We start from the raw sequence: 23,022 nt of genomic DNA on the forward strand, positions 1-23,022 counted from the left end.
AGCAGATCATCCCGGTGCCAACATACGTTAGGCTGAAGTCGAAGAAAAATTTGGCGACAGAATCATTGAGGATTTAAAATGCTTAACTCTCTCATGCATTTTCATTTTAACCACCGAAACTTAAAAATTGTTTAGCGAGAGAAAAAAAGAAGAAGTCATATAGGCGTCACGTTTACTTCCAGGCTTTTAGCCCGGAGGTGGGGAAATGGAGGAAGCCGCAGACGCCGCCGTCGGTGTAGAACTACTAGAAGAAGCTCCAGAAGAAGCTGATCCCAAAGTACTTGAGGAATCCCACGGACCTGCTGCCTGTTGCGATAAAGGTTGAAAGAAATTCTAAATCAGTCCGGGCCATCCGTTTCTAAAGCATTTTTACACAGTTAAAACATGATTTGATTCATCGTAGCTGGGAATAAGAAGATGTCCTTTTCACGCAAAGGAAATGAAAAATAAAAAGGGTCGGACCTTGCATTCTTATCTCCTTGAGGTGTGTGGAACCGTTTATGAGGATGGCAGTGGCAGTCCCACTTGGATAGATTAGCTTGTAGTTGATCATCAGTACCTAAAAGTGTTTAGTTTCACCACCAAATCGTCAATTAAATTGAAGACCGATTGCGACTACGAAATCAATTGTAAATATCTTTCTCATCAAGAACAAAAAAATGCAGACTAGCTAGGTTCAGTCAGTGACCGCAACCCTGGTGCTACAGTCTTGCGAGCAATGCCAAAGTTTCAGTTATTCTGATAGTACAGCAGCAACCCAGGAAAATCGGGAAGCGCGGCTCACCATGGACACAGAGAGATCAGAGAAGGGCGTTGGAGCATGGAAATGGAATTAAGCCCATAGTTTTAATTTCTTTGTGTCCTTATAAATACAACAAATCAACAAATCATGGTGATACCTAATCGAATTCAACAAATGAACAAATCAATCAAGGGGTGGTTGACCATTGGCCATCTCTCCTTCTTTTATAGCAAAAGACTCAGCTTCTTGGTGGGGAGAGGGCTCTGCACCTCCTCGTCCTCGTCCCACCTCTTCACCCCTATGTTCTCCGGCATCGACAACAGGTTTAGGTCGAAGTTCCTCAGCACGGCAGAGGATGCCGACACGGAGACGGACATGGACATGGAAACAGAGGTGCCATCCCAGTAGTGGCAGTGCTTGTGCCCTCTGAGCGCCTGCTCGGTCGTGAAGCCCCGCTCACAGACGAGCACTGATGCAGGCCGCCACTACTCTCGCCCGAGGACGCCACCGCGCTCGCCTCTGACCCACCGCCCATGGACGCCTGTGTGGCAATGCAGTACTCTCTGGTGGGCGGCGGCTTGCGGTGGCTAGACTTGTGCCCGTCGATCGTCTGGTACGATGCAAACTCCTTCCCGCAGACCGCGCAGCTGAACCGCAGCTCCTAAGCCCGGGTAGGGGACGGGTTCCACACGCTCGCCTGCTGCTCCTTGATGGTGGCGGCGAGCGCGGTGAGGCAGATGGCGAGGTAGTTGTCCTTGTTGAGCGCCGGCGTGGCGGTGGGAACCAGGGAAAGGGAGAGGGAGAGGTCGGTCTAGTCTGCCGCCCGCGAGGCCGCCATGCCGGACATGGAGTCGGCGCCCACGAAGGCCCTCAGGGCGAGCAGCTAGAGCTCCTCGACGGCGGCGGCAACTGTGGCGACTGCATTGCGGGGATGAAAATGCCATGAGTCTGGTAACATAGGTCCAAACCGAGTGCATCAGTTCATAAAGAAGGCGATCAGTTCGACAAAAATGAGAGCATCAGTTTGTAAGTGCATCTAGTGCCCCTTAGTGATTTTGGTGTATTGAAGACTTATCGGTTAAGGGACTAATGCGTTTGTGAGTGTACACAGGTCTATAAGTCCATGAGGAGTTTGATATTTACAGAGAAAGTCGACCCCTAAAATGAAGTTCTTTGACTGAAGGCTTTGGTATTCTGAAGACTTTCTGAAGACTTTGAAAGTGAAGAAATTGGTGTGACCTTGAAGACTTGGTATTCTTTCGAGGAACATGAAGCGTGAAGACTTTTGTTTTCGTAGTTTCATTTTCTCTTTCTTGAGTCATAGGAAACACCATATTGTTAAAGGGGGTCGAGGAAATACTAAGGAAAAATTTCCATGTGATGCTCAACTCAAAATCCTACACCTACCAATCCCTTCGAGTGAAGCCATTGGAAATCTCATACAGTTCAATCAATTTCTTCAGTGACAGAGACGAAGTTCTTCTGGTCTCTAAGGAATTTGTCCTGACTGAGGAGTTAGGAATTCGCCAGTGTGGATTACCTACACAGTGAGGAACATGATAGCCCTGAGGATTTTGCTACTCAAAATTCTGACCGTTGCCGTGCTATGCGCCAGCTATCCCAAAATATCAATCCACCTAATGGTCATATAATTGAAGGGCATTTATGTCTTATCATGTTGGGCTGCTCCCTAGGCTATAAATAGCCGCCCCCTACAACCACTAGCTGGTTGGCTGCTCCGAGAGAAACTGACACTTGTCATTTGAGAGCAACCCATCCTCCGAGGACTTTGAGAGAAAATCATCAAGTGAGGAAAAACCCAAACCCAAACACCTACAAACCCCAAGTGATTGAGCATCACTGAAGAGATTGATCCTGCGTGGATCCGACGCTTGTTACCTTTGAAGACTGTGCTTCTTCCTGACGGTTAGGCGTCATGGTCTAGAGCATCCAAGAGGAATTGTGGATCGCCGAGTGACCAAGTTTGTGAAGGTTCGGAAGTCACCTGAAGACTTACCACGAGTGATTGGACGAGGTCTATGTGACCTTAGTTCAAGGAGAATATGGTGAGGACTGGGTGTCCTGAGCTGCGTGTTCAGGACTGGGTGTCCGGGACTGTGTGTCCTCGAGTTTAAATACTCAGCCGCTCCAACCATACGTACAACTGAGAGAGCAGTTGGAACTGGTCTACCAAATCATTGTCTTCATCTAGCTTACTGGTTCTATTTCCTCAACTCTTTCATTTCCTCATAACTGTGTTGTGTGCTTGTTCATATCTATGCTTGAAGACTTTGACTAAAGACTTTCTCAATTTCCTCAGTTCAATTTCTTCAGTCTGTTTGTCTTCATCCTGTGTTATCATGTGCTTACGCTTCCTATACTTTGTGCCTGTCTTCATTTCATCATGATGACCATGCTTGTATTCTGTCATGTTTACTCTTGAGTACTTATTCCGTTGCTAGTAGTTCTTCGCTAAGGAATTTCCACACCGGCAAATTCCTTAGTGAAGAATTTCATAAAAATCTCCTATTCACCCCCCTCTAGTCGATATAACACACTTTCAATTGGTATCAGAGCAAGGTACTCCCTTGTTCTGTGTGATTTTGGTTTAACCGCCTGGAGTTTTAGTTATGTCGACTGCAGGTATGAAGAAAGTGACATGCCCCATCTTTGACGGTCACGAGTATCCCAAGTGGAAGGCCATGATGAAGAAGCGCCTCATGGCGATGAACATCGAGCTGTGGACCGTCACTGAGAGTGGTCTGACCGATCTATGCAAGATGGCGGACATTGATGATATTCGCAAGTACACTCGACTTGACATCATGGTGAAGGATATCATCTGTTCCTGCCTATCCAGAGATGAATTGAGGCGCATTATGCATCTTTGCAATGCGAAGCTTATCTGGGACCGAATCTCTGACGTCTATGAAGGTCATCAAACTTGTCATGATCCCTAGTTTGAGGATTTCAAGGAATCACTCAAAACGATGACTTTTGAACCCGAACCATTATCTTCTGCACCATGCCTCATGGCAAAAGGTGCCAAAGTAACCGAATGTTCCTCATCCGAGTCTAGTGATGACGAATCTGATGATGATTTTGAACCTAGCTATACAAAGCTTGTTTATATTGCCACTAAACAACAAAAGGCCTTAGAAAAGGTTCAAAACATGCTAGACAAAAGTGATGATATGTTGGGTGAAGAAATGGATCGCACTGAAACTTTGACTGAAAATCTTTAGAGACTTCAGTCCAAGCTTGACAAACTTCAAACTCATCATAACACTCTCTTATCGGATCATGAGAAGCTTTCTTATGAATTTCTTCAAAGAAAGCAAGACCATGAGAATGTAAGAGTGAGTTATGAAGATTTTTAGAAGGAGCGCGATTCATTACTTGCTCAACAAATCGGCGCTTCTCAGGAAGAATTTGTTCCTCCATGCTTGAAGTGCATTGAACGTGAATCTGCTAATTCTTCACCTGAATGTTCAAATGCTGCTAATGTTTCAAATTCTTCACATGCCTCTGCTATCACTAATTCCTCATCTGAGGACATTGCTAGTATCACTGACGATGCAGGGCTGAAGGAATTGTACATGACAGGCATGTACAAAAGCCTCAAAGGGCATCAGACTCTTTGTGATGTGCTTAAAAAGCAGATCCTCAACAGGAACCCTAGGAAAGAGGGTATTGCCTTTGAGAGGAAACTCAATGCTGATGGTACATATTGGAAGCCTGAGCAGTACCCCAAAACTACATGGGTTGCTGCAAAGGGACTTCCAGTTGATCCATCTAACTTATCTGGATTTGCATGTGAATCTCCTCATTCTGATGATGAGTCATTTGACTGCAACTCTAAAATGTTCAAAAATTAGAATGGTGAAGTATTTGCTAGATATGTTGGCACTAATTGCAGGAATGGCTCCCCTATGAAGAAAATCTGGGTTCCCAAAAGATGCCTTGAAAATCTTCAGGTGAATGTCATCATGACGCCACCTGTGAAGAATAGGAACCCAGATCAAATTCTTCATATGGACCAAATTCTTCATATGGATCCAAGTCCTCATACGGACCAAACTCCTCACATGGATCATATTCCTCATATGGATCAAAGTCCTCATATGAACATCATCATGCTAACCTGTATGTTTCGCAGGGAAGATCTAAGGATTATGGATATGTGCATTATTCTTCAAATCATTATGTCCATAAGTCCTCGAAGAATTTCTCTTCTTACTCTTATGCTTACTCTAACCCATCTTATGTGAAACGAAATGGACTGGCTTCTATGCCATCCTTCTCGTATGGAGCTCGCAGAATGATGAACTCTTTGCCACCCCTTCAGATGTGGGTGGTGAAGAAAAGGAACTAATCTCTTCTGCAGGGTTGGGTCTCCAAACGTACGTAATCGTCTGAAGAATTTGTTGGAGACCTGAGTATGCTTGAAAGGACGCAAGCTATTCATGAAGAAATGAATTTTCATTTCTCACGTCCTCATACTGCTTTATCTGTTCTATTATCAGATGAAATTGAGTATATCTTCACAAATTCTTCAAGAAGACAGCCTGTGAACTCCTCACTTATAAGAAACCGAATGTAAGTTATTTCGAAGTCTTCGGTGCTAAATGTTGGATTAGAGATCCTCATCACAACTCAAAATTTGCACCGAAAGCACATGAAGGTTTTATGCTTGGTTACAGAAAGGACTCGCACACCTACAGAGTCTTCAACAACGTTCTTCACAAGGTTGTCGAAACTGTAGATGTGCGGTTCGACGAAACTAATGGCTCGCAAAGAGAGCACCTACCTACTGTGATAGATGAACCAGCACCCGAGGAAACAATCAAGTTCAAGGCTACTGAGGATGTCATTCCTACTGAAGAATCTACTGAAGAATTCATTCCAGAACATGAAGAATGTCGAGCTAATGCGCCTGAAGAAAATGCTGAAGAAAATGGTGCTGAAGAAAACGCTGATCAAATTCTTCAACGGCAACCAACTCATCCTCGTATTGCAAAAGAAGTGCAAGTTGAAAAGATCACCAATGACATCAAAGCGCCAGGTCCTCTCACACGCTCAAAAGCTTCACATTTATCTAACTTTTGTGGTCACTATGCTTTTGTCTCTATTACAAAGCCCACTAAGGTAGATGAAGCATTTCTGGAGCCTGAGTGGATTTAGGCCATGCAAGAAGAATTACATCAGTTCGAGCTCAACAATGTCTGGGAACTGGTCAAACGTCCAGATCCTCGCAAGCACAATATCATTGGCACAAAGTGGATCTACCGCAACAAGCAAGATGAAAACGGCCTTGTGGTGAGGAATAAGGCACGGCTCGTAGCTCAAGGCTACACACAGGTTGAAGGAATTGATTTCGATGAAACTTTTGCACCTGTTGCTAGACTTGAGGCTATTCGCATATTACTTGCTTATGCTAACCATCATGATATCACTTTATATCAAATGGATGTGAAAAGTGCATTCCTCAATGGTAAGCTTGAGGAACAAGTATATGTTGCTCAACCCCCAGGTTTTGAAGATCCAAAGAATCCTGACAAAGTCTTCAGACTCAACAAGGCCCTCTATGGCCTCAAGCAGGCCCCACGGGCATGGTATGGTACTTTGAAGGAATTCCTCTTGACGAAAGGCTTCAAACCCGGTTCACTCAACCCTACTCTTTTCACTAAATCTTATGATGGTGAATTGTTTGTGTGCCAAATATATGTTGATGATATTATCTTTGGCTGTACTGACCAACGTTATAGTGATGAATTTGCCTATATGATGAGTGAAGAATATCAAATGTCTATGATGGGAGAGCTGAAATTCTTCTTAGGTCTTCAAATTCGTCAACAACGCAATGGCATATTCATATCTCAGGAGAAATACCTCAAGGATGTACTGAGGAAATTAGGCATGCAAGATTGCAAAGGCGTCAAAATTCCTATGCCCACAAATGGCCATCTGTGCACTGATGAAAATGGTATCGACTTCGATCATAAGGTATACCGCTCCATGATTGGCTCTTTATTGTACTTATCTGCATCTAGGCCAAATATAATTCTTAGTGTTTGCATGTGTGCCCGATTTCAAGCTGCACCGAAGGAATCACACCATAAGGCTGTGAAGCATATTCTTCGATATCTAGCTCACACACAAACACTTGGATTATGGTACCCCAAGGGCCCGGCTTTTGATCTCATTGGATATTCTGACTCTGACTATGCTGGTGATCGTGTGGACCGCAAGTCAACATCTGGTACATGTCATTTCCTCGGACGATCTTTGGTCTGTTGGTCCTCGAAGAAACAGAACTGCGTATCACTATCTACTGCTGAAGCTGAGTATATTGCCGCTGGTTCTTGCTGTGCTCAATTGCTATGGATGAAGCAAACTCTCAAGGACTACGACGTCAACATGAAGAATGTGCCTCTCTACTGGGACAATGAGAGTGCCATCAAGATTGCTCACAACCCAGTTCAACACTCGAAGACAAAGCACATTCAGATTCGTCATCATTTTCTTCGTGATCATGTGTTGGAGCGCGACATTTCTATTAAGCATGTGAAGACTGGAGAACAGCTAGCCGATATCTTCACAAAGCCCTTGGATGAGAAGAGATTTAGCAAGTTGCGGTGTGAGCTAAATATACTAGAATCTTCGAATGTTCTTTGAAAAGGACACTCATCCTAACACTTATGCAAAATTGATGACTTAGATGTGCAACACATGAAGAAACGTTTTTCTTCAATCAATGAAGAATAACACTCTTAGTGTGAAGAAATTAATGAAGAATTTGATTCTCAGAACCCTACGATAATTGTACGCGGTGTCTAAAATCATCATTCTTATACGGTGGGTCACGCCACCACCAAAAGTTGAAATTCCTCAATTGTTCATATTCTTCAACTTTGCATTGTCTTCACTATTTTCGACGTCTTTCTTCATTGACTATATATATATATGTGAGTTTATGTCCTCTACAACACTCACTTATTGCTAATTCTTCAAGTTGGTTTTTCTGCTAAGTGAATGTGATCGGACCCTTCCCCTCTATGCTATACTCAACCCAATATGTTCACAAATTCTTCATGTACATTCTATTTGAAACTAGTTCAAAATCTTCACTGTGTCCTTGACAGCTGAAGAAATTGCGAACGGAACTTTAAAAACTATCTTATCTAAATTTTCGGCTTTGCCGCTCAAACCGTTCCGCATCGCACGATATACTTATCCACTCACCCACGATCTAACACGATCTCCACCTCTCACTACGTGGGTGACACATGTCATGCAAATGAGAAAGGTCAGGGGCACGTTCGTCCAATTTCTTCAGGCGAGCAGTTTTTCACCGTGGCTATAAATACCCCTCCTTCCCTTCCTGACTTTCTTTACTCTGCTCGATCTCTCTCCAGCTCGAGCTTCTCAAACCCTAGCGCTGCTGCTACTTCATCGCCGCCGGTGAGGAAGAGCTTCACTGCCTCGACCTCATCGCCGACGTACTCGCGCCGACCGCGGAAATCTTCACTTCGCCGCCGCCGTAGCCGTCTTCCTCCGCCAAGTTAGGGCGTGGAAGATCTGCACAGACGAACTTCACATCTCCTCACTCCAGTTCATCGTGTTCTTCGTGCAGGGTAATTAAAAGTTACTTTTACTGCCCTCGTTGATTCGAATGATTATCTACAAAATCTTCAAAGTTGTTTTTCTTCATATCTTCACACACTGAAACACCTCACATATTATCCGTTCTTGATTCGTTTCTCTAAGCCATGTTTTTCTTCAAGATTCCTCAAATGTGTGGATTTTTAATCTACACATCTCTGGAACCTAAGACAAAGAACGCTTAGTGAAATTCTTCAAGACTCATCTGGTCAAATTCCTCAAACTTGTTCTTTTTACAAAACCTTCTGAGAATGCATATGACCTCTCCAAATTCCTCACAACTATACTCTGTTCACAGGTACTCATGTCAGCTGCTGAATCACTAGGTTCTCATCAACTTAACTCATTTGCAGCGTTCCTCGAAGAAAAGTTGCATTCTTCTTCAGAGAATTCGATTGTTCAAATTCATCAACTGAAGAAAATGGCTGATGGTAAAAGGCCACAGAAAGGAGGAAAGAAGCCTGAGGTCATGACTGCCTTTGAAATCCCTGCGGACATATACAAAGACTACTGCACTCCTGATGAGGCCAAGTTTGGAAAAGAGGACAAAAATCAGCGCAAGGTGCGCATACAGAGGATAGAAAGGAGATGGGCAAGAGAATGGAGGGAGTACAGATATGTAACTCCAAAGTACATGAAGAAATTCGCACTCAATCCTCCATGCCCAAGAGCTCCATTGGCACCTGGCCAAATAGCAGATCCCACCAGCCTCAAGCGCGGTGAGGACTATCCTGATGAATGGGCCAAGCGCCAAGCCAAGTTGGCTAAGCAAGCCAGAGAAGCAGTGAGGAAATTCAATGAAGACTCTGCTGCTGCTGCCTCTACTGAGGCCTCTGCTGTCAAGCCGAAGAAGGCTATGTCAAAGAAGCCTGCACGCAAGCCAAGTGCTTCTCCAACAGTGCCCTCAATGCCAAGTTCCTCACCAATGCCCTCACGGCCAGAATCCTCAAAGACCTCACGGCAAATTCCTCATGCTGCTCCTGTTCCTCAAAAGTCCTCAGCTCCTCCGCCAAAGTCCTCGGTAGCTCCGACTAAATCCTCAGCACCTGTGCATCTCGCCTCATGCCAAAGGATTGCAAGCATCTCCATTGCTTCAGGTGTCTCAGCTAGTACCTCGGCTGCACCAAGTTCCTCAGCTGGCCCCTCACTACTGAAGACGAAGGCCACTGCTGGACGAGGTCCTCGCCCAAGTCCTCAGAAAAGGCAAGTCGCTTTCCAAATGCCGTCTGATGAAGACGAAGCTAATGATGATGAACTTGCAGAAATCATCAGAGAGAGGCAAGTCAGGGCCTCTAGAGCCAAGGGAACAAATGTATCACTGCTTTTGGATCCCAAGTTGATCCTCGAGTACATTGATGCATGGCACAAGGACCCCAACACTCCCATGCCTGATTTCAAACTAATTCCTGGTCAAAGTCACATGCTGACGCATTTCATACAAGAAGAGAAATGGAAATTTGAACAGGGGAGGAGAGTGAAGAAAGCGCAGTACAAGAAAGAGCGTTTTCTGAAGCAAAACGTGCTGAAGCTTTCACCTGAAGAACTTGTCGCTCTCCAATCAGAAATCAAGAAACTGAGTGACGAATTTGATCGCTATTATGCTGACTGGCTGGGAGCCAAAGTCAGATTTGTGAAGATAACAGAACAGTTCACCACAAATGTTGCAGCCCCAACGCAACAAGAAATTCCTCAGGCTGAAGCATCTGCTCAGCCGACTGAAGAACATGCCAGCACCGCTGATGAAAATCAGGCTGCTGAAGAAAATGTGAGTTCTAGGGCTGATGACTGCATTCCAGCCACTGAAGAAATTGCCAGGGCACCCACTAGTGGTGCGCCTGAAGAAAATAAAGAAATCAGGGCAACTGCATCAATTGTGCCTAAATAAAATCAACCAGATTCCTTAGCTGCTCCTGCGCCAACTTCAACTCCAATCCTTTCATCTACATCAGATGTGAAGAAGACCAAGGCTGCAGAGCATGCTGCAGTGAAGAAAAGGAAAGCATTAGCTACTTTAGATTCTTCAGCTGCGAAGAAGATGAAGCCTATGACAAGTTCATTTGCAAATCCCATTGATGCTGTTCCCATCTCTACCAGGCCATCAAATGACCTTGTTCCTTTTGATGAAGAATATGTGATCCCCAGCGGATCTGATGAAGAAACTCCTTCTGCTGCTTCGTCAGAGCAGATTGATGAAGATATTGAAGTGGATGCGATCCCTTCAACACCTGTCATCTCCTCGCCCATGCCTCAGTTCACAGCTGAAGAGGCTGGCGTTGAAGAAATGGAAGATGAAGATGTGGATGTTGGCTGCTCCACACCAGTAATGAGTGATGAATTCTGGGAAAGTCAGCATCCAAACTCTCCAATGTTCACACCGCTGCAGCAAATACCTCAGTCGCCTGCACCAACTGTTCAAATGGGCTCTGAAGAAACTCACCCCACTGCATCTGTACATGAGGAAATTCCAGCCACTAGCGCTGAAGAAAATGCAGCTGTTGAACAACTAAAGACGCAGACTGCCACTGAGAAGGAACCAGAAATTCCTCAGCCTGAAGAACATGCGATTGAGATTCCTGAGGTCGTGATGCAACTCACTGACACTCCTCTACCAAAGCCAAATGATCCATTCTCACGCAAGCAAAAGTTCAAGGCTGATGATTTCTTCGGCGAGCACGTATTCTTCGAAGATTACAACCCATATAACTTTGCTCGCATTAGGAAGAGGCGTTTCTGGACTGCTAGTCAAGCCAATTTATATTCCTCAGTGCTTTTCAACAAAGAGAAAATCTTCTACCATGAGCACATTCCTCACGTGGATATGGAATCTCTGCCGTGCTTCGCACCAGTCCTCAGTGTTCTTCATGATGCTGGACTGCTAAACTTTTGCTCTGACATCTGCGATTGGAATGAAGAACTGATTCTTCAATTCTATGCAACGCTGCACATCACAGGTGATGCTGAAGATGTGAATTCATGGGTGCTAGACTGGATGCCTGAAAACACTCACTACACTGCACCAGCCTCTGAATTGCTTCCTGCTCTACCACTCAGTCCTCCCCTTGAAGAAGCTCGCTGCATCTACAGTGAACCTAAGCTCACACATCATTACATGCAGGTGCTGATGAAACCTTTGAAGTCAGGTCAAGCACCAAGAACCAAATTCCTCGTGAAGGAATTGCTTTATGTGCCAAGAACTGTCTATCGTATTCTTACGAGGACAATCAGTCCTATCAAAGGCCACGACTCATCTGATGAGGAAATTGTTGGCATCATGAAGAATCTGGTATTCAACATCGTTCATGGCATTCCTGTCAATTATCACGATTTCTTCATGAGGACTATGGCAAATGTTGCACTGTCTCTGTTTGAGCTGAAGCCTTATGCACCTTGGATTATGAGATTCCTCGGGACAAGGTCTTCACTCAACTACAAAGCTGATTTCCAGAATCACCTCAACTACTTGCCCCCAATTGAAGTCCTCAAGCAGACATATTCCTCAGTTGATGGAAAGGGCAAGCCACCAGCTATAATAGATGAAGGCATTCGTCCATTGGATGGTCAATTTCGCAAAGCTGCTTCTTATTCCACCAATGATAACTCTGCCACACATGACTCTGCCAATGCACCGAAGTCCACTCCTCAAGCCACTGCTCCGCGCGTGATGACTGATCGTGAACTTCTGCTTAGCCTTCACCAGAAGGTGGATTGAAATCACAAATGGGTTAAGCGTCAGTTTGGTTCACTTCTTCACAACATGACTGCCACACACAATGCAGTGAAGAAAAACCATTACTACCTCCATCAAGTCTTCGGTCGCACCTGGGCAATCCTGTCACATCTGTATGGTGAAGACGATCTGAAGCAAATGGGTCTCAGAGAAGATTTTGACTGGTCTGCACCTCCACCGAAGAAATTGAAGAAGGTCAAGGTTCCTTCTCTGGTGGCCAGCTCATATTCTTCATCGCGCGACGCTGATGAACATGAAGACTTGGACGACACTGCGGAAGGCCCTACTACAACAAACGACCCCAACAACGCTGGCGCTCCTTCATCAACTTCATATTCTTCAGGGGTGTTAGTCCTCATATTCGATCCTTTTGGTCATTTGATGACAAAGGGGGAGAATTTTGAGTTAGTCTTCAAGCGGGTCTTTCTATATGGGCGTGTTTTTGTTAAGTTACAACTCTCGTTCTTCTGAGACTTTATTGGATCGAGTTGTAAACTTAAACCCGATGGTGCTCTGATACTTTTGATATGTTTTTCTGCATGATTATTCCTCATATATGCTAATGCACGCATGCTGAATTACATCAGTCACCATATTTCATCATGCATTTCAAATTCTTCATTGTGATATGTCAAATGCGTGTATGAATTACAAGATATAGGGGGAGATCTCCATGATTCAACTCTTCAAGTGTGTATTGCTTCAAAAGCAAATTCCTCACTATGCACATCTTTAGGGGGAGTTCTTCTATATCTTGCAATCAAATTCCTCAGTAACAGTACTAACACTTCATATGTTTATCCCTGTTGAAAACTTAACCCATATTGTCATCAATCACCAAAAAGAGGGAGATTGTAAGTGCATCTAGTGCCCCTTAGTGATTTTGGTGTATTGAAGACTTATAGGTTAAGGGACTAATGCGTTTGTGAGTGTACACAGGTCTATAAGTCCATGAGGAGTTTGATATTTACAGAGAAAGTCGACCCCTAAAAATGAAGTTCTTCGACTGAAGACTTTGGTATTCTGAAGACTTTCTGAAGACTTTGAAAGTGAAGAAATTGGTGTGACCTTGAAGACCTGGTATTCTTTCGAGGAACATGAAGCGTGAAGACTTTTGTTTTCGTAGTTTCATTTTCTCTTTCTTGAGTCATAGGAAACACCGTACTGTTAAAGGGGGTCGAGAAAATACTAAGGAAAAATTTCCATGTGATGCTCAACTCAAAATCCTACACCTACCAATCCCTTCGAGTGAAGCCATTGGAAATCTCATATAGTTCAGTCAATTTCTTCAGTGACAGAGACGAAGTTCTTCTGGTCTCTGAGGAATTTGTCCTGACTGAGGAGTTAGGAATTCGCCAGTGTGGATTGCCTACACAGTGAGGAACATGATAGGCCTGAGGATTTTGCTACTCAAAATTCCGACCGTTGCTGTGCTATGAGCCAGCTGTCCCAAAATATCTATCCACCTAACGGTCATATCATTTAAGGGCATTTATGTCTTATCATGTCGGGCTGCTCCCTAGGCTATAAATAGCCGCCCCCTACAACCACTAGCTGGTTGGCTGCTCTGAGAGAAACTGACACTTGTCATTTGAGAGCAACCCATCCTCCGAGGACTTTGAGAGAAAATCATCAAGTGAGGAAAAACCCAAACCCAAACACCTACAAACCCCAAGTGATTGAGCATCACTGAAGTGATTGATCCTGCGTGGATCCGACGCTTGTTACCTTTGAAGTCTGTGCTTCTTCCGGACGGTTAGGCGTCATGGTCTAGAGCATCCAAGAGGAATTGTGGATCGCCGAGTGACCAAGTTTGGGAAGGTTCGGAAGTCACCTGAAGACTTGCCACGAGTGATTGGACGAGGTCTGTGTGACCTTAGTTCAAGGAGAATACGGTGAGGACTGGGTGTCCTGAGCTGCGTGTTCTGGACTGGGTGTCCTGGACTATGTGTCCTCGAGTTTAAATACTCAGCCGCTCCAACCAGACGTACAACTAAGACAACAGTTGGAACTGGTCTACCAAATCATTGTCTTCATCAAGCTTACTAGTTCTATTTCCTCCACTCTTTCATTTCCTCATAAATGTGTTGTGTGCTTGTTCATATCTGTGCTTGAATACTTTGACTGAAGACTTTCTCAATTTCCTCAGTTCAATTTCTTCAGTCTGTTTGTCTTCATCCTGTGTTATCCTATGCTTACGCTTCCTGTACTCTGTGCCTGTCTTCATTTCATCATGATGACAATTCTTGTATTCTGTCATGTTTACTCTTGAGTACTTATTCCTCTGCTAGTAGTTCTTCGCTAAGGAATTTCCTCATCAGCAAATTTCTCAGTGAAGAATTTCATAAAAATCGCCTATTCACCCCCCCTCTAGTCGATATAATGCACTTCCATAGTTCAACCCCTCGAATTCATCAGTTCAAGAAGGGTAACAGAATAATAGTAACAAAATAGCCCAGATGTATATATATATAGAAAGGGACAATACTACTATCCTTTTTCCACCCTTGTTCTTCAAAGTAGCACCATGATCTTCATGATAGAGAGTCTCCTATGTTATCACTTTCATATACTAGTGGGAATTTTCCATTATAGAACTTGGCTTGTATATTCCAATAATGGGCTTCTTCAAAATGCCCTAGGTCTTCGTGAGCAATTGAGTTGGATGCACACCCACCTAGTTCTTTTTGTTGAGCTTTCATATACTTATAGCTCTAGTGCATCCGTTGCATGGCAATCCCTACTCACTCACATTGATATCTATTAATGGGCATCTCCATAGCCCGTTGATACGCCTAGTTGATGTGAGACTATCTTCTCCCCTTTTGTCTTCTCCACAACCACCATTCTATTCCACATATAGTGCTATGTCCATGGCTCACGCTCATGTATTGCGTGAAGATTGAAAAATTTTGAGAACACCAAAAGTATGAAACAATTGCTTGGCTTGTTATCGGGTTTGTTCATGATTTAAATACTTTGTGTGGTGAAGATGGAGCATAGCCAAACTATATGATTTTGTAGGGATAACTTTCTTTAGACATGTTATTTTGAAGAGACATAATTGCTTAGTTAGTATGCTTGAAGTATTATTATGTCTATGTCAATATTGAACTTTTGTCTTGAATCTTTCGGATCTGAATATTCATACCACAATTAAGAGAATTACATGGAAATTATGCCAAGTAGCATTCCACATCAAAAATTATGTTTTTATCATTTACCTACTCGAGGATGAGCAGGAATTAAGCTTGGGGATGCTTGATACGTCTCCAACGTATCTATAATTTTTGATTGTTCCATGCTATATTATATCCTGTTTTGGACATTATTGGGCTTTATTATACACTTTTATATTATTTTTAGGACTAACCTATTAACCGGAGGCCCAGCCCAGAATTGTTGTTTTTTGCCTATTTCAGAGTTTGACAGAAAAAGAATATCAAACGGAGTCCAAACGGAATGAAACCTTCGGGAACATGATTTTCGGAATGAACATGATCCAGAGGACTTGGACCCTACGTCAAGAAAGCAACTAGGAGGGCACGAGGTAGGGGGCGCGCATACCCCCACCTAGGCGTGCCCTCCACCCTCGTGGGGCCCACGTTGACCCACCGACGTACTTCTTCCTCCTATATATACCTACGTACCCCCAAACTACCACATAGGGAGCCAAAAACCTAATTCCACCATCGTAACTTTATGTATCCGTGAGATCCCATCTTGGGGCCTTTTTCGGAGCTCCGCCGGAGGGGGCATCGATCATGGAGGGCTTATACATCAACACCATAGCCTCTTCGCTGAAGTGTGAGTAGTTTACTTCATACCTTCGGGTCCATAGTTATTAGCTAGATGGCTTCTTCTCTCTTTTTGGATATCAATACAAAGTTCTCCCCCTCTCTTGTGGAGATCTATTCGATGTAATCCTCTTTTGCAGTGTGTTTGTTGAGACCGATGAATTGTGGGTTTATGATCAAGTTTATCTATGAACAATATTTGAATCTTCTCCGAATTCTTTTATGTATGATTGGTTATCTTTGCAAGTCTCTTTGAATTATCAGTTTGGTTTGGCCTACTAGATTGATCTTTCTTGCAATGGGATAAGTGCTTAGCTTTGGGTTCAATCTTGCAGTGTCCTTTCCAAGTGACAGTAGGGGCAGCAAGGCACGTATTGTATTGTTGCCATCGAGGATAACTAGATGGGTTTTATTTCATCTTGCATGATTTTATCCCTCTACATCATGTCATCTTGCTTAAAGTGTCACTCTGTTGTTTTGAACTTAATACTCTAGATGCATGCTGGATAGCGGACGATGTGTGGAGTAATAGTAGTAGATGCAGGCAGGAGTCGGTCTACTTGTCTCGGACGTGATGTCTATATACATGATCATACCTATATATTCTCATAACTATGCTCATTTCTGTCAATTGCTCCACAGTAATTTGTTTACCCACCGTAATACTTATGCTCTCGAGAGAAGCCACTAGTGAAACCTATGGCCCCGGGTCTATTTTCCATCATATTAATCTTTTGTCAACAAGCTATTTCATTTTCTATTTATTTTGCTTTCTTTACTTTGCATCTTTATCATAAAAATACCAAAAATATTATATTATCATATCTATCAGATCTCACTTTCGTAAGTGACCGTGAAGGGATTGACAACCCCTTTATTGCGTTGCTTGCGAGGATTTTATTTGTTTGTGCAGGTGTGAGGGACTCATGCGTGGCCTCCTACTAGATTGATACCTTGGTTCCCAAAAACTGAGGAAAATACTTACGCTACTTTGCTGCATCACCCTTTCCTCTTCAAGGGAAAACCAATGCAGTGCTCAAGAGGTAGCAGCGCGTGGTTCAGCAACTCGCCGCTCCAGTTCAGCTCGATGAGGAGTAGCGAGTTGCTCCAAGCCGGCACAGCGGCGAGCACACCGGTACGGGCATCGTCGCTGTCGTGTCGTAGCGCGCCTCGCGTGCCTGCGGCAGTGCCATGCAGGCAGAGATAGAAGCCGAGTGCGTGGAGAGCGACGAGTCAGTGGCCAGCTTCGCTGTGTCCATCGCTATTATCGAGGAGAAGTAGAATACGGGAGGCTGCCGCCACTTGGGTCCCATGAAGGCCACCGCCGAGGCGACGACTGCGCATTCAGGTGATTTCTTTGCTTCTTTGTCTCTTCCGAGGACCTTCGTCGACCCCGCAAAGTGTCTGCCGGACATGAGGAAGACAAAGGGATCCGCGGGTGGCCATTTAGATTATGTACTCCCTCTCCAGCTGGCAGGAAATTTTTGTTCGAAGAATTGATAAATTGTATGTATCTATAACTAAAATAAGTCTAGAAACTAGAATTCTAGGACAAGTATTTCCGGACGAAGGGAGTATTAATTATACCAAGAGAGCCGGATTGGCACCGCTTAGTTCATGTAAATGTAATGAAATCCATCATGTGTATATGAAGATCCGGCTTTTTTATACAAAATCCTTCATGCTTATATGAAATCAGTCCGTGTTTGCACGAATTTCATCTGGTTGGTTAGAGTTGTGAAAATGTATGCTGTTGGCGTTTGATGTCGTCCTCCGCGGAAGGAAGTGGGAGGAAATTTGCCGGCTGCCGTTGGAGATGCTCTTATGCTGGAAATAATAGAGCGACATCCAATCCATTTGAGTTAATTGCGTGTATGATTTTCCCTCTATAAAAAGTTAATTGCATGTATAGTGTACACGTGACTTGCAGGGTGGCTACATCTTCGTACAGAAAGTTAAAAAGAAACAAGTCCATCCTTAATCTTGTATTCTAAGTACTCTATGGGTTCCACTGTCAGTACAGTAGCGAAAGAAGTATATATTAAATAAGTAACATATAATATAAAAATCTAAAGTTAAAGACAGAATTCGAACTCATGTCATCACATTGCGAGCATCCGACGCTAACCGGTCCAGCACATTTTTGTTGTAGACCATGCTGGAGATATATCTCCATGTCTACTCTTATACTCCATCTGTTCCTAAATATTTATCTTTTTCAGATTTCAAATAGACTACCACATATGGATGTGTATGTAGACATATTTTAGAGTGTAGATTCACTCATTTTGCTCCATATGTAGTCACTTGTTGAAATCTCTAAAAAGATAAATATTTAGGAACGGAGGGAGTAGAAAACAGAGTTGGTGATGATGGTGTGCGTGCCATCCTGCAATATAGGCCGTTGGATTCATATCTAACGGATAGGAAGAAAACTATGGCAATTTTGCAAAAATATACCCACACCCCTCTCCATGTTCGCAAATACGGCCTTCCCTCGTTCATTCTTTTCTCTCACAAGATAAACTACTCATAGAAATGCATCTTGATGTTCCGTGCAATGCACGGGCATCTAGCTAGTTTCTTTTAAAATAGTTACCGCGATAATTGGGTTGAAGTGATATATTTTATGTCTGCCCCAAATGATTTCAGATTCACTAGTAGTAACAAAGAAAAGGTTACTTTGTTAATTAACAGAAAATAGGGTGAAAACTATCACATGAGGCCGGTAAAAATGAGGCACACTGGGTTCAGTGTCATTGTTACTACAGCTGTGCGCGCGCGAGAAGTCTACATATCGAGGGGGCTACTGAGCGAGGCACAGAGACACAATGTTCGAGAGAGAAACCAATTGACAGATTACGATTAGATCGAGTTGTCACCCTTCTGCTGTCATTGTTGGGGTGGGGGGAGGGGGAGGGAGAGAAAGATGTATCGAGAGTGTGCGCGGTAGGCATAAAGGCACAACTAGCAAGTGTGTGTGTATGTGTGTGTGTGTGTTTGAAAGAGGAGTACATACATTACTATCAAGATCGAGGTGCCGCCCTACTCCTTAGGTGTCGGGTAGTGTGTGTGTGTGAGAGAGAAGCCATTCGATAGATTAGTATCAAGATCAAGGTGTCACCCTACTCCTTCGGTGTTGGGAAGTGTGTGTGTGTGTGTGTGGTTGTGTGGGTGTGGGTGTGTGTGTGTCGGGGGGGGGGGGGGCAGTGACACTCACATATCCCTACTCTGATAAAAAACAGAGTTGGTGATGATGGTGTTCCTTCAATCCTGCAATATAGGCCATCCGATTTATACCCGACGGATACGAAGGAAACTGTGGCAATTTTGCAAAAATATACCCACACCCTCTCCACATTTTCAAATAAGGCATTCCCTCGTTCATCCTTTTCTCCCACAAGATAAACTACTCATACAAATGCATCTTGATGTTCGGTGCAACGCATGGGCATCTTGCTAATATGGAGAAGGAGTTTTTGTGACACATATCTGGCTATATTAAGGGATAGGTAGATAGCATTTGTACGAAGCATACTTAAAGCATCACGAAGATAAACAAAATTGTGTGCATGCAAGTGCAGGAAAAAATGAAGCGAGAAACAATGTGTGTGTGCACGCGCGCGCGTGTGTGTGTGAGAGAGAGAGGGAGAGAGAGAGAGAGAGCGAAATCTCAAAACAAAAGGTGCTCTGCTGGAATCCCATTGTATGTATTCATATGGTTTCGGAACTCGAGTTAACCTTAGGCATATGTGTGAGAGACATTATTATACTTTGAGACATTAGTGGATGTGGGTGGGCGGAATTAAAGGGGTGGGCGTGTTCAACAGAGAGAGCGTGCGTGTTTCTGTGTGAGAGACTTGTAGGACGCGGTAGAAAGACGAATTCTAACCTTGACGGACACGTGTGTGATTCCGATGCCCACAGGGAAATGAGATATGTATGCGTGTGAGAGAGATTGCACAATTCATTCACGTATCACTATCTACGATCGTGGACGTGCATCGCTTGAACATAAATCAATATCTACTTCGTATCATGGCCAAAGGTACAATATCGATTCAACGCTACAAAGATTTAACACTCACGTTTCACATTTTTCTATTTAAATAAACCTTTTCAGTTGTGCATGCCAAAGTTACAGTGATGTTTCTTCAAACAACCAATGTAGCTATCATGTACATGCACCATTGTTACTCTTGCATTCAAAATCATTAGTCTTGGATGATTTAAGGTTCTATTATGAAGTAATATATGTAATATTCATATATGAATTCAATGGGTACACAATTTATGAAATGGAGGCTATGTAATCATATGAGGTAACACTTTTAAGTAGCGGACTACAATATCCATTTCTTTTTGTGCACCTCTACACTAACACGTCAATGCATTATCTTTAAAGTAAATAACCAATTGCACTAAATTATCTATTTACACGAGAACTACATAGGATGAGCGTTTGATCGCTTTTTTTGTGAATGCGCCACTACACCCGTACGATTGGCTGCGCCCGTGTGAACGTCCAAGTTATCTGTGCATCATCCTGAGTTATTGTCTTTTTTTCTGGGGTGGACTTCACACCATTTATTAACTGCTGACGCATGCCCCGTGTACACAGTCTCGCATGACCTTCCCGCTAGCACGGTCCAAAATTAGTTGAAACTGGATACGAACGATCCCGCGGGCGGCAAAATCTCCCGCCTCCTTCTAAAGTTTCCGCCACCTTAGTCTTTAGCATGCGAAATTCCCCTTTTCTCCTTGGTGCACGGAAACCAACAATTACAATACCGCCGTCATCTACATAATAGGTCGGGGCTGATTTGGTAACTTCCGATTCCCCCCACTACACGGCACCCCCATTTCCTCTCCCCTCCCGCAAAAATGACTAACTCCACAGCACCAGAGCATCTCACATCACGCCGTCCGTACTTCATCGACCTTTCTCCCCTCCCCTCTTCAAACCCTGGACTGCTCATCTACCGGCGTACCAGAGCCCATCCACTGCCAGCGGCGTCCACCTCGCCGGATCTGCTTCTGCGGCCGCATCTAACCTTCCCACCTCCCCTAGAAACAAGTAGACTGCTCATCCACCACTATACCACAGCCCAGTCTGTGTCGACCTTATCCATGGTGCCAGATCTGCTTCGTCGTTACTCTCGTCAACTGCAGCGCATCAGCAGCGGCTCATTCATACTCCCCACCGGAGACACTTCGTCCACCCCCCGGAGCCGCCCCACCGATGCCCTCGTCGACGGCCTCTGATCCTCTTCGCCGACACCTTCCTCAACCCTACCGGAGCCGCTTCACCGACACCATCTGGAGTAGCTTCGCCTATACCATTTTCAACTCTACCGGGGCTGCTTTGCCAACTCACAAGTCCACGGACTCAGATCCGCTTCCTCGCACCCTCATCCAACCTACCGGAGCAGCTTCTGACGCCCCGTCCACGGCCGCAGATCCGCATCATCGACACCATCCTTAACGCAACCACCGGAGCAGCTTCGCCTATGCCCTCGTCCACGGCCACAGATCCGCTTCGCCCACACCGTAGTCCACCCTACCGGAGCAGCTTCACCTACGCCCTACTCCACAGTTCTAGATCTCCTTACCGGACCCCGACAGCCAGCGCAGAGTCATCACCCTTGACGTTTCTAACCTGATTCCCACTGTCTGGCAAGATGCCAAGCACCCACCACGGCCTAGGTACTTGTCACCTTTAAACCCGTCCAGCATCACCTGCCCGATGTACTTCAAATATACTAACAGGTCGCTGTTACCTGTTATGCAGCTGGCAAAAACTACAAGGACGATGTTTCTTCTGGATCTAACAGCTTGGCCAACCAAGATCCTGGACCGAGGCATTGCTATGATCTAGTAAGCGTGTCTCTCTCTCTCTTGTATTGTTCTGTGCCTGCCAGCGTGCTTTGCTAGGATTTTCGACCAGTAATCGCTTTGTGCAGACAATGATATCTACTACTGGCTGCTAAATTAGATATGTAGATGCCATACATGATACTACCTCGTACCTCCGTTCCTAAATATAAGTCTTTCTAGAGATTCCACTATAGGCTACATACGGAGCAAAATGAGTGAATCTACACTCGAAAATGCATCTATATACATCTGTATGTGGTCCATACTAGAATCTCTACATAGACATATATTTAGGAACAGAGGCAGTACATTACACAAAATCGTAGGTGGCATGTAGGAATTCTAGTACACTACATTAGGCTCCCTTAGAGTGCTTGCTAGTCCAGCACACAGAGTCATGGCTAGTTTATGCTACACACACAATCATTAATTGGTGGTTTAAATATGCGCAAGGGATATGTATTATCATGTAGGGATATCTGAAATTAACCGTGTCAACTTGCGGATAGGGTTACACAATGAAAAAGTACAAGATGCATGTGGCAATTTCATGGAACATCGCAAAAAAAGGAGAGCCAGTGATGAGCCTATACAGTGTTCTATGGTACGCCACTCCTACAATGCAATCATCGTGACATGTTATTTGTATGTCAGTTCTATTGGCCAAGTTTCTTAGGGACAGTTATTACATGTTATCCTAAGAAAATAAGCACCTGTGAATATAAGCTCCATTTAATAAGCCAACCAGTTCTTTTCATTGTGTTTTCAGCTTATCTTTGGTATGATCAGTGAAAAGTCTAGATTGCATTATATTTTTTCATTTTGCTGCCCATATGAAAATTAATTTGACTTGCAAACATCACAAATTGAACCCAGTGCAGTAATTAATATGATAGGAAAACATACCTTCACTATTTGCTCAAAATGCAAATACAAAGATACCATCTACTTGGCACAATCTACTTTGGTCAATGTTTTCCATAGAGATCCCATTGCCTAATTTAAACAAAAAACGCATGGACCACATTTAAATGAAGAACAATAATTTATTGAAATTCAATGGTCCAAGTGGCTGGTTATTATCATATAGCAGCACCACCTGAAAGCATCATATAGCAGCAGCAGCTCATAGCAACTCATCATATAGCAGCAACAGCAGTGTGCAATTCATCATATACCAGCAGCAGCTCATAGCAATTCATCATATAGCAGCA

At 44.0% G+C, this 23,022-nt stretch overlaps 1 pseudogene; it reads right to left on the bottom strand.

The window, feature by feature from the left end:
* Window positions 1-966: 966 nt before the first annotated feature.
* LOC123101279 (zinc finger protein 36-like) overlaps window positions 967-23,022 on the bottom strand; it is a 31,663-nt pseudogene continuing 9,607 nt past the window's right edge.

This window comes from Triticum aestivum, chromosome 5A (genome assembly GCF_018294505.1).
Source record: "Triticum aestivum cultivar Chinese Spring chromosome 5A, IWGSC CS RefSeq v2.1, whole genome shotgun sequence".
Taxonomy (NCBI): domain Eukaryota; kingdom Viridiplantae; phylum Streptophyta; class Magnoliopsida; order Poales; family Poaceae; genus Triticum; species Triticum aestivum.